We start from the raw sequence: 13,317 nt of genomic DNA, 5'->3' as shown, positions 1-13,317 counted from the left end.
AAAATCTTAAAGCAGCTATTGATATATTTTGTCTGCATTAAAATTTATTCAATCTAAAATACTAAATCATTGGTACAAAAGGTGGTAAGTAGTTCTCATTTCAAGCCATGGACTTTGGTTGAAGTTGTCAGGTACTCTCAGGGTTTTTTGCCCTGCACAAATCTTTTCAGCCAGTACGTGATAATTATCAGGATTTCTCATGTAAGTGGAATAAAAAACCTGGGCTTAGTTTGAGCTGCAGAGCCCTCAGGCACTGCCTTTCATTTGCCAGCTTCTAGCTATTATGTATTAGAAATATATGAAGGGCTCTGGGAGACAGGTATATTTGGATATGCTTCACTCAAGTATAATGCACCTTTACAGAGGTCACTGGAGTTGGAAGAACTCAAAAAATAAGGAGTGATAATGGATTTTGTACCAGACCATGGGTACTAACAACCATATTTCCCATTGTGCTGTAAATTATATATCAAGGTAGGAAGGACACTCCTCCAATAGACACCACTTCAGGTATACTCTAATAAAAGAAGAAAACAGATCACAGCCCACATGATAAAAATGAACCCTTTGCTTTGTATTGCTGCCATGAACCACCAGATCAGTCCCTAGGAATCCATGGTTTATCTCATTTTTCCAAGGAGGAGTTCCTAGTCCTGGTTAATTACGTGTGGGAAGATCCCACTTTCCAGATCACTCTGCCTCAGGGTGGCATTTTCACAGCCTTCCAGAGCAGGTTCCACAGGCAGAGGGTCACAACAAAGGAGAGAGATCCTAACTGTGCCCTTCCACTGGAGTTTAAGTTACGTGAAGGGAGAGACATTGGAACAGCCATCAGTGTCACAGGTGCCAGTTGTCTGATTTATTCCCTCTCAGAGGAACCTACTGGCATCTGTGTGCATGGTGACACCTTGCCAGCTGGCCAGGAGGCTGTCCTCTCAGCTGTCCTTCCAGACAGATGAACTGCACAGTGCACATAGCTGCCTGCCAAAGGACAGACTTTCCAGGAGAAGGAGAAAAACATTTCACGCATTTCTGACAGTAGTTTTACTTAAAATTTGTTTACAGAATTAAGTTTATTGGACCAGCTTATCACCAAAGCCATCTTTCTGACACTGCAGTAAGTTACTTGGATTGTGCACCATAAACCAGAGCAATTTACATTCTCTCTAATGTTCCTAAGCGGGGTATATTTTTCTCAGTCTGGTCATAATACAGTATGGGCAATATGATCTTACTTAATCTCCTTTTTTATAATCCTAGATTGCTCAGGCAAAATAAATACCTCTACCTTTAGGTAAATATATTAAATAGTTAGTTTTAATGCCTAGCTTTTTGCAGCTTTAAATGGTTTGAGCCCTCAAAACTCTTGATAGCGATCCACTTGTGAAAGTGTGCAACAAAACCTCAGCTGCTTTTAGGGAAAAGACAATTCTTAAAACCCTCACAACACAAATGTTAGTACCAGCCAATGAGCTGGTAATGCTAATCTACTGGTTTCTAATGGTTTCTATAAAATAAACCCAAATGGGGTTTTTTACTCATTGACAGTTTGAGAATCCTGTGCAATTTAACTATGAAGAGAGAATGAGTATTCCTAATTTGTTTGCAGAATGTAAACACATGTTCTGATGTGTAACTAAAAGAATGGTAAAACCAGTATTTGGCCGAGGCTGAATTGAGCTAAAAAATACAAAAAGATAAGTACTGGGCAAAACTATTGCACAAGATTTGTAAGACTCTAGAGGCAGTAATATAACAATGGCATTCAGATACTGTGAACAGTGGTAATGCTTTAAAAGAGCCTGGGAACTGTATTTATTCACCCCCTAGAATTATATATTTTCCTGAAATGAATTACCAGTGATTTTTTTTTTCATACTTATACTCTTATTAATTATCTCCTCCAGTTTGCTCTTCATTCTGCCCACAGAACTTACATGGTTTGGCATAGAGCCTTTTACAATGCTGATCACATTGTTTGAATATAAGAAAAACCTATCTATGCTATTTTAATGATAGACATGTCTGCAAATGTGAATGCTCATTGTTATTCTCTCTAAACCTCATGCCCTTTTACTCACTCATTTAATATATTTCAGCTGAGTGAATTAAAAGCAGTATTAAAGACAGTGAATGGTTGTTTCTGGCTCATCTGGGTTTATCCAGTGCATTCTAAGTAATATACCTGGTTTCTCCACAGAGACAGGAGTTTGTTTCCTAACCTTTCTGAAGCACGACTTCATACAGGCAATAGCCATAAAATCATAAAATCATTGAATGGTTTGGGTTGGAAGGGACCTTTAAAGGTCATCTATTCCAATCTCCCCTGCAATGAGCAGAGACATCTTCAGCTAGATCAGGTATTTAGGCATAAAGCTAGTACAATGACTGGACTGCATTTCAAGGTCTATAATGTACTCTGCCTTAAGTCCCAACCTAGGAAATTTGAAACTTTTCATTTTATGGTAGAGTAGCAAAGGAGCTGCTGGATTTCATCTCTGATGTTTGTGTCTCAGGTAAAAGGGGAAATGAAGCAGTGTATTACCCTTCTATCTGCATCACTGAAGAGGAAGTAGTCTCAACATTTATATGGTGTTTTAGCACATCTAAATAAGGTCTTACTTCTGCAATTATAGTGGTTTAAGTTTTCATGGTTTAATGTTCATTCTTACTGATTCTTTCCTGAGAATACCAGTTTTGTACCTGAGCCAAGTCAATGGCATGAGTTAGTGCATCCTAACACTAAACAAAATCATATGGCTTAGTCTCAGTCAACCCTAAAAGATGTTTTTAAATATGTGAGTGGACTTTTCATCAAGGATGAGCAATGTTCACAGTAAAGGCTAAATGTGGTTTGCTTCGTAAATACAAGTGAACAGCTGGGCAGTAGAATATTAAATCACCATAACAAGACATGCAAGGCCACACTGTTCATGCCCAGAGCTCAAGTTCCCATTATTCATCCATCTATTTCCCACTCCTATTAGAATTGGACTGTGTTCAGTCTGGTTGAAATTGCAGGTGCTACTCAAAAAAGCAACCTCTTCTATACATGTGTTTGTGACTGCTGAACTTTCAAAACTGTGTTTTTTCTTTAATTAAAAATATAAATCTGTTACGTTCCACAGATGGACACTGGCAACATGAGCTTTTGCCATATTCCTCCTCATGTAAAAATCTTGATGTCAGGATCTGTGATGCAAAGTAGCAAAACACTGAGTGCAGAAGCCATCCAAGCCTCATTTGGATTCCCAAAGGACTTTGACCCATTCTAGCAAGCACACTTCAGACTGATTATGTAGCTGTCAATTAAACTGCTGTTCTGTGCATTGAGATTACTCAGACTGTATTCTTTATCACAACCAAAATAAACCTACTGCAGTGGATTGTTTTTTCCCTACTAAACAAATGCATATTGAGCATGCATAAGTAAGCTTGAGCACTGAATCTTTTTGCTCAGATTTGCCAGTGACATACCCAGTAAATGTCTGAAGTTCAAAGCTGACAACAAAGGTACAGATACAATTCTGCTTTGTGAGGTGAAGATTGTGACACTGTATAAACTTGGGTTTATGAATTATGAAATGCAGTATTCATCATGTATATATTATAGGATTGCATGGCATTAACAACCTTGGTCTCCATGACAATACCAGAAAAAGATGTTGGATGAAAAAATGGCTATGAAGAATATGATTTGAATAAATATCACAATACTTCTGAGTCTTTTTTATTTAGCACAAATTTTAACACGTTTAAAGTAACCAAACTATTTTCCTTCTTTATCTAATTAGACACAATTTTCTCAGAGAGAGATCAACTTTTTGCAACCTGTATGTAAAAGCCAAACCAGATTAGAGATTTATGGGTGATGGGTTGCATCTGGCCAAATGGATTTAGTGTACCCTGTACTCAGTTTACAAAACACTGGCACTCTAAAATGCAATGCAAACAATTATATGCCACCCTCAAAGTTTTTGGGTTTCCCTCTTGATTACAAAAACAGCCTCAGGTGAACAGACAGACAGAGACAGACACTATGGAGGTGGGTGACAGCAGTGTTAGCAGGTCAGGGAGGCACAAACTTCTCTGGGCACCCCTCTCTAAAAGCTGCATGATTGTATTTTCCTTGTGCTTGTCATGCCAGTAATTAGGTGGATTTTGAATGGGTTCATATTTATGTTGTCAAGTGAACATGTGGGTTTAAGTAAACTGTGACTTTATATGGAGCTCATTAGCACCATTGCTATAGAATCCAGTCATATCCATCATTTCACAGCAGGCAACAAAAAAAACTTCTTTGTCTTCGAATTTTAGTTCCTTCTTCTGGACCCGTTCTTCATTTTCCCTTTCAAGACCATGGGTTCTCTGAATAGAAGATAAATCCAATAATAAAATAAAAAACATACAAAACAAAGAAAGCCATACAGGATGGTCAGGACCATATAGTTTAAATTTGAAAGGAGTCACACAGATTATTTTAGGCTAACCATGGTTTCTTTACATTTTATTAAATCCAATGCCTGATTCTAGCCTTAGATCTATTTTTATCTGTATGAACTATTCACTGGAAGCATGCTGTGGTGCTGCCACTCTGTCACCTCACCACTTCATATTTGTACAGTGGTGCAATAGTAATTTGGGGCCAGCATTAAATTCTTGTTATTAACTTAGTGCCTGATCTCTTTTTAGTCTTTAATATACACTCAATTCTCACATTGTCTGCAGAGAGATGAAATGCTCTATTATTCTCCTAGTTTATGGCATGACAATTTGAGCAGAAATTACATGGTGTGCTTTATGTAACTCCTGCCTTGCAATAAATGCTCCTTGTTTTGTTTCTTCTCAGCCCTCTTGCTCTCACCTTCCACAAGGGACAATACCAAAAGAGGAACTCAGGCTGTAAAACTCAGAGTTTAAGATTCCATTTTTCTTTAAGCAAATTATTAATCAGAAAATATTCTCTTCTGGTTTGCTCCTGTCAGACTTGAACATCCAAACATTGCCTGACTGCAAATAAAGATAGCCTCTGTGAAACTCCAGTGTAAGGATCCCTAATGTAAGAGGAACCTGAATGTTCTGCATGTATTTGTTTCAGTCAGGATGGCTCACTTTGGCAGTGTCTGTGCTGTCTGGGTTGCATAGGTAATTACTAAATTCATTCTAGATGTAGCACAAAGAATAAACATTCTTCTGTTTTTCCTCATGGCTGGCTCTCCTAGATGCCTTTAGTCTGCTACAAGTGACATGGCCTTCCATGGCATCCCTTGTCTAATAGTTCAGTGGCTGGAATGTCAGTTTTGAGAAACATCACACCACACTGAAACTTCTGATGACCACTTTTGTTTCCCCTTTGAAAAAAAGAAAAAACTTTCAAATTTTCTTTAAAATTTTATTTAATCGATGATTTGCTTTTGGCACAGCATTATTGAAAACTAGAACATTCCTTATTTTTAAAATATGACTTGCAATATTTTTTTGCAGAGGCTTCATTTAGTTGGAATCAACCTTTTTAATGACTGGAATCCCAATCATATTACATTTATTCAAAAGGTGCTCCACTGACATCAAATATAAAGCAAATACATGAAAATATTTTTTCTTTAAGAATAATTCATTTGAGGCACAACTATCATTTCAAAGTAACTCTAGGGCATTATTAAGGAACCCTATTCCTGGATTTCACTAAACAAACAAAACTTTTCCAGACAGATTAATTTCAATACTTCTCTATTAATAAAGATGAAGTCTCACCTTATCCTCAACTAATCATCCCCAGAAGGTACCATTGCTACAGTGCCTATAAAAAACTTCTTCCATTTAGACAAAATGCAAACTCAGGTTACATTTCCAAAGCCTTGGCCACAAGGCTCTTTCCTGTCTCCTGGCTGGTCATGAGGTCTTCAAAGTATCGTGGAGGTCTCTCTGACCCCAAAACAAAGGTTTGATATGGCAACCAGCATTGATATATGTGATAAAACTCAGTAAAGCAAGAGAAAAGAAAGCATTTTATCAAATGTTTTGTCGGCATACAACTTCCAGTGAACACTGGACTCAATATAATTTTCAAGTCTAATTCACATTTTTACATGTTTTATCAGCTATGTGTTTTAGAAAGCCTGAATCAAATTGAAACCAGAATGCCAGGTGGTTGCAGAGAAAGATAGAAACCCATTACAAACAGAAATACAATCAGTTTTTCCTTAAACAGGGAGATAGAATATATTAAGCATTTTGATCAAACCACATTTTAAAGAAGATCTAATAGATTTCTTTTTTATTGCCACAGCTGTGAAAAATACCTTTCACAAATGATTGTGAGTTTTCATCACAAAAATGAATAGCTAGCATATTGCATCAAAATATTGCCATTCCCAGAAAATATGTTTTAATACTTAGTTTTCTTTTTAGAAAATTAATCTTTTCCAGATGCTTCTCTTCATAGTTTGTTTTTAAATTACCATGGGACAACGACAGCTACACTTTTCAGATTTTTGCTTATGGGTTCTAAGATGTTCTGTGGCAGCTATTCCTTCAACTTGTCCTAGAATACAGAACACACTCCATCATATCTAGCAAAAATTAAGTCTATGCTACCAATGTCCAAACTAGTTATTAACTCCCCAGTGCATCAGCTCAGGAGTTTAGGTGTTCTTAAATCTTCAAAAAATAATCTTTTTCTCCTCCTTTTACAGCATCAGAGCTTTCTTGGGCTCAATTCACATGGCAACACCAAGGCATGGGAGCAGCTCTCCAGCTTTATGCACATTATTCCATCTCCCACCACCTTTCAGAGGCAGACACAGCAAAGCCCCTTCCCACTCTCCCCTGTGCAGGAGGAGGTGGGATCATAGGCTGCCTAACGAGGCAAAGAGCCATCTGCATTGGGCCCCTGTCTCCAAGCAGACTTTAAACTGAGTCATCTACTTCAGAAGCTGCATAAAATGTGCTGGAGGACATAAATAATTCGCACAGCTCAAAAATTAGTTTCTTTACTGGCTTGCTTTCCCCACAGAGAAATGAACCCATCCAGATCAGCAGCTACCCCCAGCCTGGGCTTGGAACCAGGTTTTACTTTTCTTTACATGCACTGATAGACAAGGAGGTACCTGTCACTTATCTAACCAGAAAAAAAATAGACTTGCTAATATTATTCAAAAGCAAAATATAAGAGTCTGCATTTGCAGTGAATATACTGAAATTTTTTATCCAAAATGCAAAAAAAAAAAGCCCCAAACCCATCTGCACTGAAAAACCTGTAAAAAAGCAACCAATATTAATAAATCTGATTTTTTTAAAAAAATTCTTTTAATCACAAGCAGACACCAACACACATACAGTGAGTCACTGGAGGCAGGGAGAGTTCTGAACTCACAGCCTTACCCCAGTGCTTTGGTATTTGCTATCTCTCTTCTTACCCTCTTCTCTTAAGCCCAAAATCTTTATCTTGGGCCCTGATCTAGAACTCACTTGTGAGCAGTGGAAGTCTTTTCACCACTTTTAGGGGCATTAGTCTGAGGCTTCTTATTTTCCTGACTGCACCCCTTCTTCTCACTGCTGCAGTGCTCTCACACCATTGCAGTGCAGCTTTTACTGTTTAACTTACAATTCCAACAACTACTGATGTCAGCAATCTGAGTTTCAGCAAGAAGTATGAACACATCATACTGTGTTATATATAACTATTCCCTGAACTACATTAAAATATAAAATTTCCTGATACCTGCACATTTGAAAACTTATATGTATGCCAATTTTTCTAGCACTAGCAGAATTAAGTTAGTGGAGAACCTCATACTTCCTTATTGTTGGCATCTCAGACTTTTAAAGAATATGAATTTGATCTGATGACATTATTATTTGCATCTAACTTTTCTGGGGACTCTTATCTATTTTTTTTAATGTCAGACTTTAATATAAATCAAACCAGAATAATGCAATGATTACTAACATCAAGCAGTTCAAATATTAGTGGACTTTGCTCTTAGGCTTCTCCACTGACACTAAAATATGTCAAAAATAAGAGTTTCCTATCAGCAGAAACCACATTTCTTAGTGGAAATGCCACACATAACAAGAAGATAATTAAACTTACTAATGAAGAATATGGGGGGAAAACTCAGTTAATGCACAGTGATATTTTCAGAAATGCTTTCAGAAATTAACTATTATATTTTCAAATTTTCATAGGCCGAAATACTGTGTAACCTAATGACTTGACTATGCAAATGCTTCCATACATATGGTTCTTTATAGCACTTTCTGAATATATTTATGCAGCTTTAAATGCTGCAGTTAAAAACAGAATGAAAAAGGAATATGAATACTCTTTGAAGATACACATGTAGAAAGCATCTTTAAGGAAATCTCAAGTTCAGTGTCCTGAGGCCAACAAAATTTATCCTCTAAATAAAATTCCCATTAATTTTTCTTAATCATTATATATGCTCACTTTCTTCAATGTGTTAAAAAAAAAAAAATTAGCCTTTTCCTTATAGAAAATAAGTTAGTCAATCTAGAACAAAAACATTCATTCTTTCTAGAACACAAGTTGCTGTGATTTAATTATTCTATAAGATGAGACAAATGTGTTTGACACCTAATTAACAGAAAGGACAGCAGCAGTGTTGCAGAAGTCCAACATTTCAGCACTTCCCCAGCCCAGAGAAACTGGTGAGAAAGAGTATATTGCTTCTTAAAATGTAAGGAGTAGACAAAGACAGCAAAAAGAAAAAGAACCTGATTCAAAGTCAGAATGAGCAATGAATTCATCAGGGTTTAGATCAGCACAAGAAGAATGAATGAAGAACAAATGCACACAATTCTTCAGCAGCATTCAAATGTGTGAGGGATGTGCACAGATACTACATGCAGAAATTAACACTTTCTTCAAACAGAAAAACTTATTTTGGTATCATGTTGCAATCTACTTATATTCTCACAAGTGTAATAAACAAGTTATTCAGCTTAACAAGGATGTGTTAGCATGAAAATATCAGCATATTATTTTGGATTGAAAACATTTATATAATGAATATATTAACGTGACGTGACATTATCAGTACAGAGCACTAACAACATCTTTTTAAAATTGCATTTTTAAGCTGATGTTTGTATACCATTTAGAAGGAAGGGGAAAGTGCTTATGCAAAGACAGAAATTGTGACAGCCAAATACTTTTGAAAATTTATTTTCAGAATAGATAAAAAATTCAGAAAATAAATTGTCTATTGCTACTCAGGAATCTGTAGTAAATGTAATTTTTCTGATTTCTTGTCTAGCAGAACACCTCCCAGGTGATGTTCAACTCTTGTTTTCATACAAAAGTTTAATTCTGATCTTATGAAAAATTTTAGAATGAGAAAAAATAACCACAGAATCTGATATGAAGCCATGACTAAGCAGAACTCCCAGGACAATGATAGCAAATTCCTATGTTAATCTGCGTGGAAGGAGCACAACTTTCTGTTAATGGACAATTTATAACATCTCCATTTTTCCCCAAAATTAAACAGACTGTATCTTCATAAATTCTCTTTCCTTAATCACTTGTGAATACTAGCCAAATATTTTGCAGTCTAGCAGTGGTAATAAGTGTTTAATTTGCAAATAAAAACCTAGTCCCTTATTTTTTATAAAGTACTAATGGTATATATATATGTGTGTATATATATATGTGTATGTATATATATATATATAAAACCCCGTATACATATATATATATATATGATAAAATATTTTTGCAAAAGAAAGTACTGCTGGAAGTAAGGCAATATCTGTTAGATGTTGGTATGCTTTGTGCTTCTGGATAGTTAGCCTGAGATTCATTTTTGTGTGACAGAAACCAACTACTCCTTCCAATGTTTTTAATTTGCTTGAGACCATTTAAGTGCAAGACAGTATAAAAATACATGTGTTATACTCTCTCCAAGCACCATGGCTGTAAAAATAGTTGCAGAAGTAATTTATAGCTCAGAAAACGTCAGAGTTATATTTGCAATGATCGAGATCTGGAAGAATATATTATCACTGCCTCAGCCACAGCTGGGTTTGGGATCTCTTCTCTGTAGTCTTGGATGCACTATAAGCAAACCCCAAGTGGTAGTTCTGGTTCTGTTCAATCCAAAAGACTCTGCAATATCCAGCTGCTCCACCAGACTAAAGTGACACTGCCATTTAAACTAGTCTGCTCACCTCAATATGTAACTTTAATCAATTCAAGCATCTGAAAAAGGTATTTCAGAAGTTCTGACCACAGAGAAATCTAGCTGAAAGTAGGCAGCTATCTGCAGGATTGTGCCTGTTGACTTCTGCAACTTTCTGGGCCTCAGAGGTGGAACCAAGGCTGCAGTGGCAGGTTCATCCCCCATCAGATTTCAGAGTGCTCTCCAGAGCTGAGCAGGCATTTATAAGAGCCCTCTGAAGGAGCTACTCTTCTAATTTAGAGCCACAAGTGGTTCCTATGTCATGTAGAAGAGTAGGTGTGCCTGCCTATGCAACATGTTCGGGTGATGAAAACTGATGTCCTTTCTTCTATGATAACCTGTACATTTTTATATGATGAGATAGTTTCCAAAAAACTAAAATCCCAGAAACGCTCCAGAATCTTTATTTGTCTGATGGGATATTAATACCACTTTCTCAGTGCTTGTTTCCAGGTTCTGGAGCTAATCCACCCAGACTGGAGGAGTTCTGGTAATGGGTCCTGGTTAGATCATCACCTGTGGTCTCATCCTGCAAGCCACCACCATGGGTCACCCTGCCAGTGTGCTCTTTGCCAAGGAAGGAAATTCAATGGGGGCTGAAGATCATCAGAGCTTCTGCTCAGGCTTTATAATCTGCACAGTTTTATGCAGGAGAACCAATTAGGACTGATTCATCATAAAAGCTAAACCTCCCAATACCCAAGAGCAGTGACACACATTCATTCTGGGGATATTTCTTGTTTCCTCCCTGTGTCTGTGTTGGATCATAAAGCCTTCCCTTTACCTCACACTCACTCTTGTGAGGAGTTGACAGGCCAGGAGTGCCATGGGAGTACAACCACCTGTGTCCTGTCCCCAAGCACCTCTGGAGGAGTAAATCCCCACCCAGGCTGGTTGCACAGGCAGGCACACTTGCCCACAGCCCCCACCTGGCTGAACAATTAACACACAGATCTGGCAAAAGGAGGCTTGGCCATGTGTCCCTACTACCTAAATATGTCTGCACTAAACACTTCACCCACCAGCTGCTTCCATTTTGTATTGCAGTGAGCTGGGAGGACACAGATCCACAGCAGAGTCAACTTTTCTAATCTTAATAGAGGTTATCTTGGAGCAAAATGGGCATTAACTCCTCTTGAAAGCTGCAGGACTCGAAAACAAGCTTTCAGTCTTGCTTTTTCCATTCAGGAATACACCTTACACAGAGCATCCTGCATCCACACAACCAATATAAAAAATAACAAGAGTTTCCTCTGAAAATGCACTTCAACTTCATTTTGTATTGACAGAGTTCAGCTGGAGTATTTTTCTTTGTTTGCTTGGGAGACAGATGTATAAATACATTCAGGTGAAAAAACAAAAGACATTTCTAATAAAACAGCAACAAGAGCTGGTTTGTTTTCTCTTGTTCTTGGTTTTTTTTCCATCTCTTGCTAATGGATGCCTTCTGCTCATTGTAGGTGTCATTGTGCTGATATATTCTTTTCATATATTTCTGAATTCCTCAAATCAATTCTAAGCAAAAGGCACTGGAACTAGGTTTGTCAAAACAAAACTACCCCTTGGAGCCAGTGAAGCTTTGACATCACTCTAGGATGTGCCAAATGCACTCATTTACTCAGAGCTCATTCTTGGATACTATTCTCTCTGGGGAGCAACTATACATCAAACAAATGCTTTGTAAAAAGCTCTACTCATGGCTCTATGACAGATTCATTTTTTAATATCTGTAAGGCACAACTTCTTAAGCAGGATTTCATGTACCAATAGATTTTACTTATTTCCAGAATCATTGCTATGATCATGAACATTCTTAACCAAAAGTCCATGCACAAAGCCACCAGCAGAAAAGCTGCAGTTGTACATAATTAACATGATTTTCCTTCTGAGAGGGTTTTAGTGGTGTGGTCTTACATACCAAACTAAACTGAGGGCCCTCAGTGAAGACTGTCAGATGAAATAGAAACAATTGAGAACAATTCAAGAATAGCTTTTAAGTCAGAGGCTGCCTTTTTAGACTTATATCAGAATTCAGACCCTGCAAAGAAATTAAGTTAATAAACGTTTCAGTGTGATGCCAGAGTAAGCTCAGAGTATTAGCAAAAAAATCTGTATTAATTCTCACATATAAAGGTAAAAGTGAAGGCAAGAAATGTAAACAAACAGCCCCCAAAAATCCATTTTTCATAAGATACTTTCATTGATTTTTACTGAATAAATTTCAGTGTATACAGAGTGTTCTGCTTGTGTTTTTTTTCTAAGTAAAATCTAAACTGGCTGTGTCTGGAGATGAGGATCTTCTTTAAAAGTAAGCATTTGTCACATCTGAGGCCTGAACTGAGCATTGCAATTGCCTGTTAATGAAGGTAGTATAAAAAACTGCAATAGTGGCAAAACTGGACAAGCATGCAAAAACCAGAATCCCCCTCACTAACCTCCTCAAACTGTCTGGATGCACATATAATGTCTATCAGCAGTAAGCAAGAGGCAGCCAGAAGCCCCAGTGAGTGCGGAGCCCTCACTGTGCTGATTATTGTATGAGCATAAACAGGAAATATTCCTTCCCTCAAAATGACTCCAGTCGAGACATCAGCAAAGCACACCAGGGCTCGCAGGAAGCACTGTGGAAGAAGGATGCTGAACCTGAGGGCAGCTAATTGGAACACAAGACTGGGAAATCTATTGGCTGAACACTCAGCTGCAAGCTTTAGAGATTTATATTTTTTTATTCCATGAAAGAAGCCGACAAGAGCTACAAATGAATCACTTGGGGGCTGTCTCCTTAAGGACTCTCATTAACCACAGGTATCACGGTGAAGATGGATCTTGAGACAGAAAGGAAAGCGACCAGGGTAATGGTTGTGTCTAATGACTTGGTTGTAAAGGCACAGTATCTAATAAAGCACAAGTTAATAAGCTCTCACTATGAGAGAGACATGACAGAAAGGCATGGTGATGACAGAATTTCTATAACCAGATTATATAAATAATGTGGGTTGATAGGGAGAGCCGTGGACAGAAGTCTGCATTAAATTTTAAGCACTTGCATTACCTGAGCTAGAGAATCCATTGCAGTAATCAGAAAAGTGTTGCACACCCTAATTTCATTGTT

Source organism: Agelaius phoeniceus, chromosome 5 (assembly GCF_051311805.1).
Source record: "Agelaius phoeniceus isolate bAgePho1 chromosome 5, bAgePho1.hap1, whole genome shotgun sequence".
NCBI lineage: Eukaryota > Metazoa > Chordata > Aves > Passeriformes > Icteridae > Agelaius > Agelaius phoeniceus.
This window is presented reverse-complemented; position numbering follows the sequence as displayed.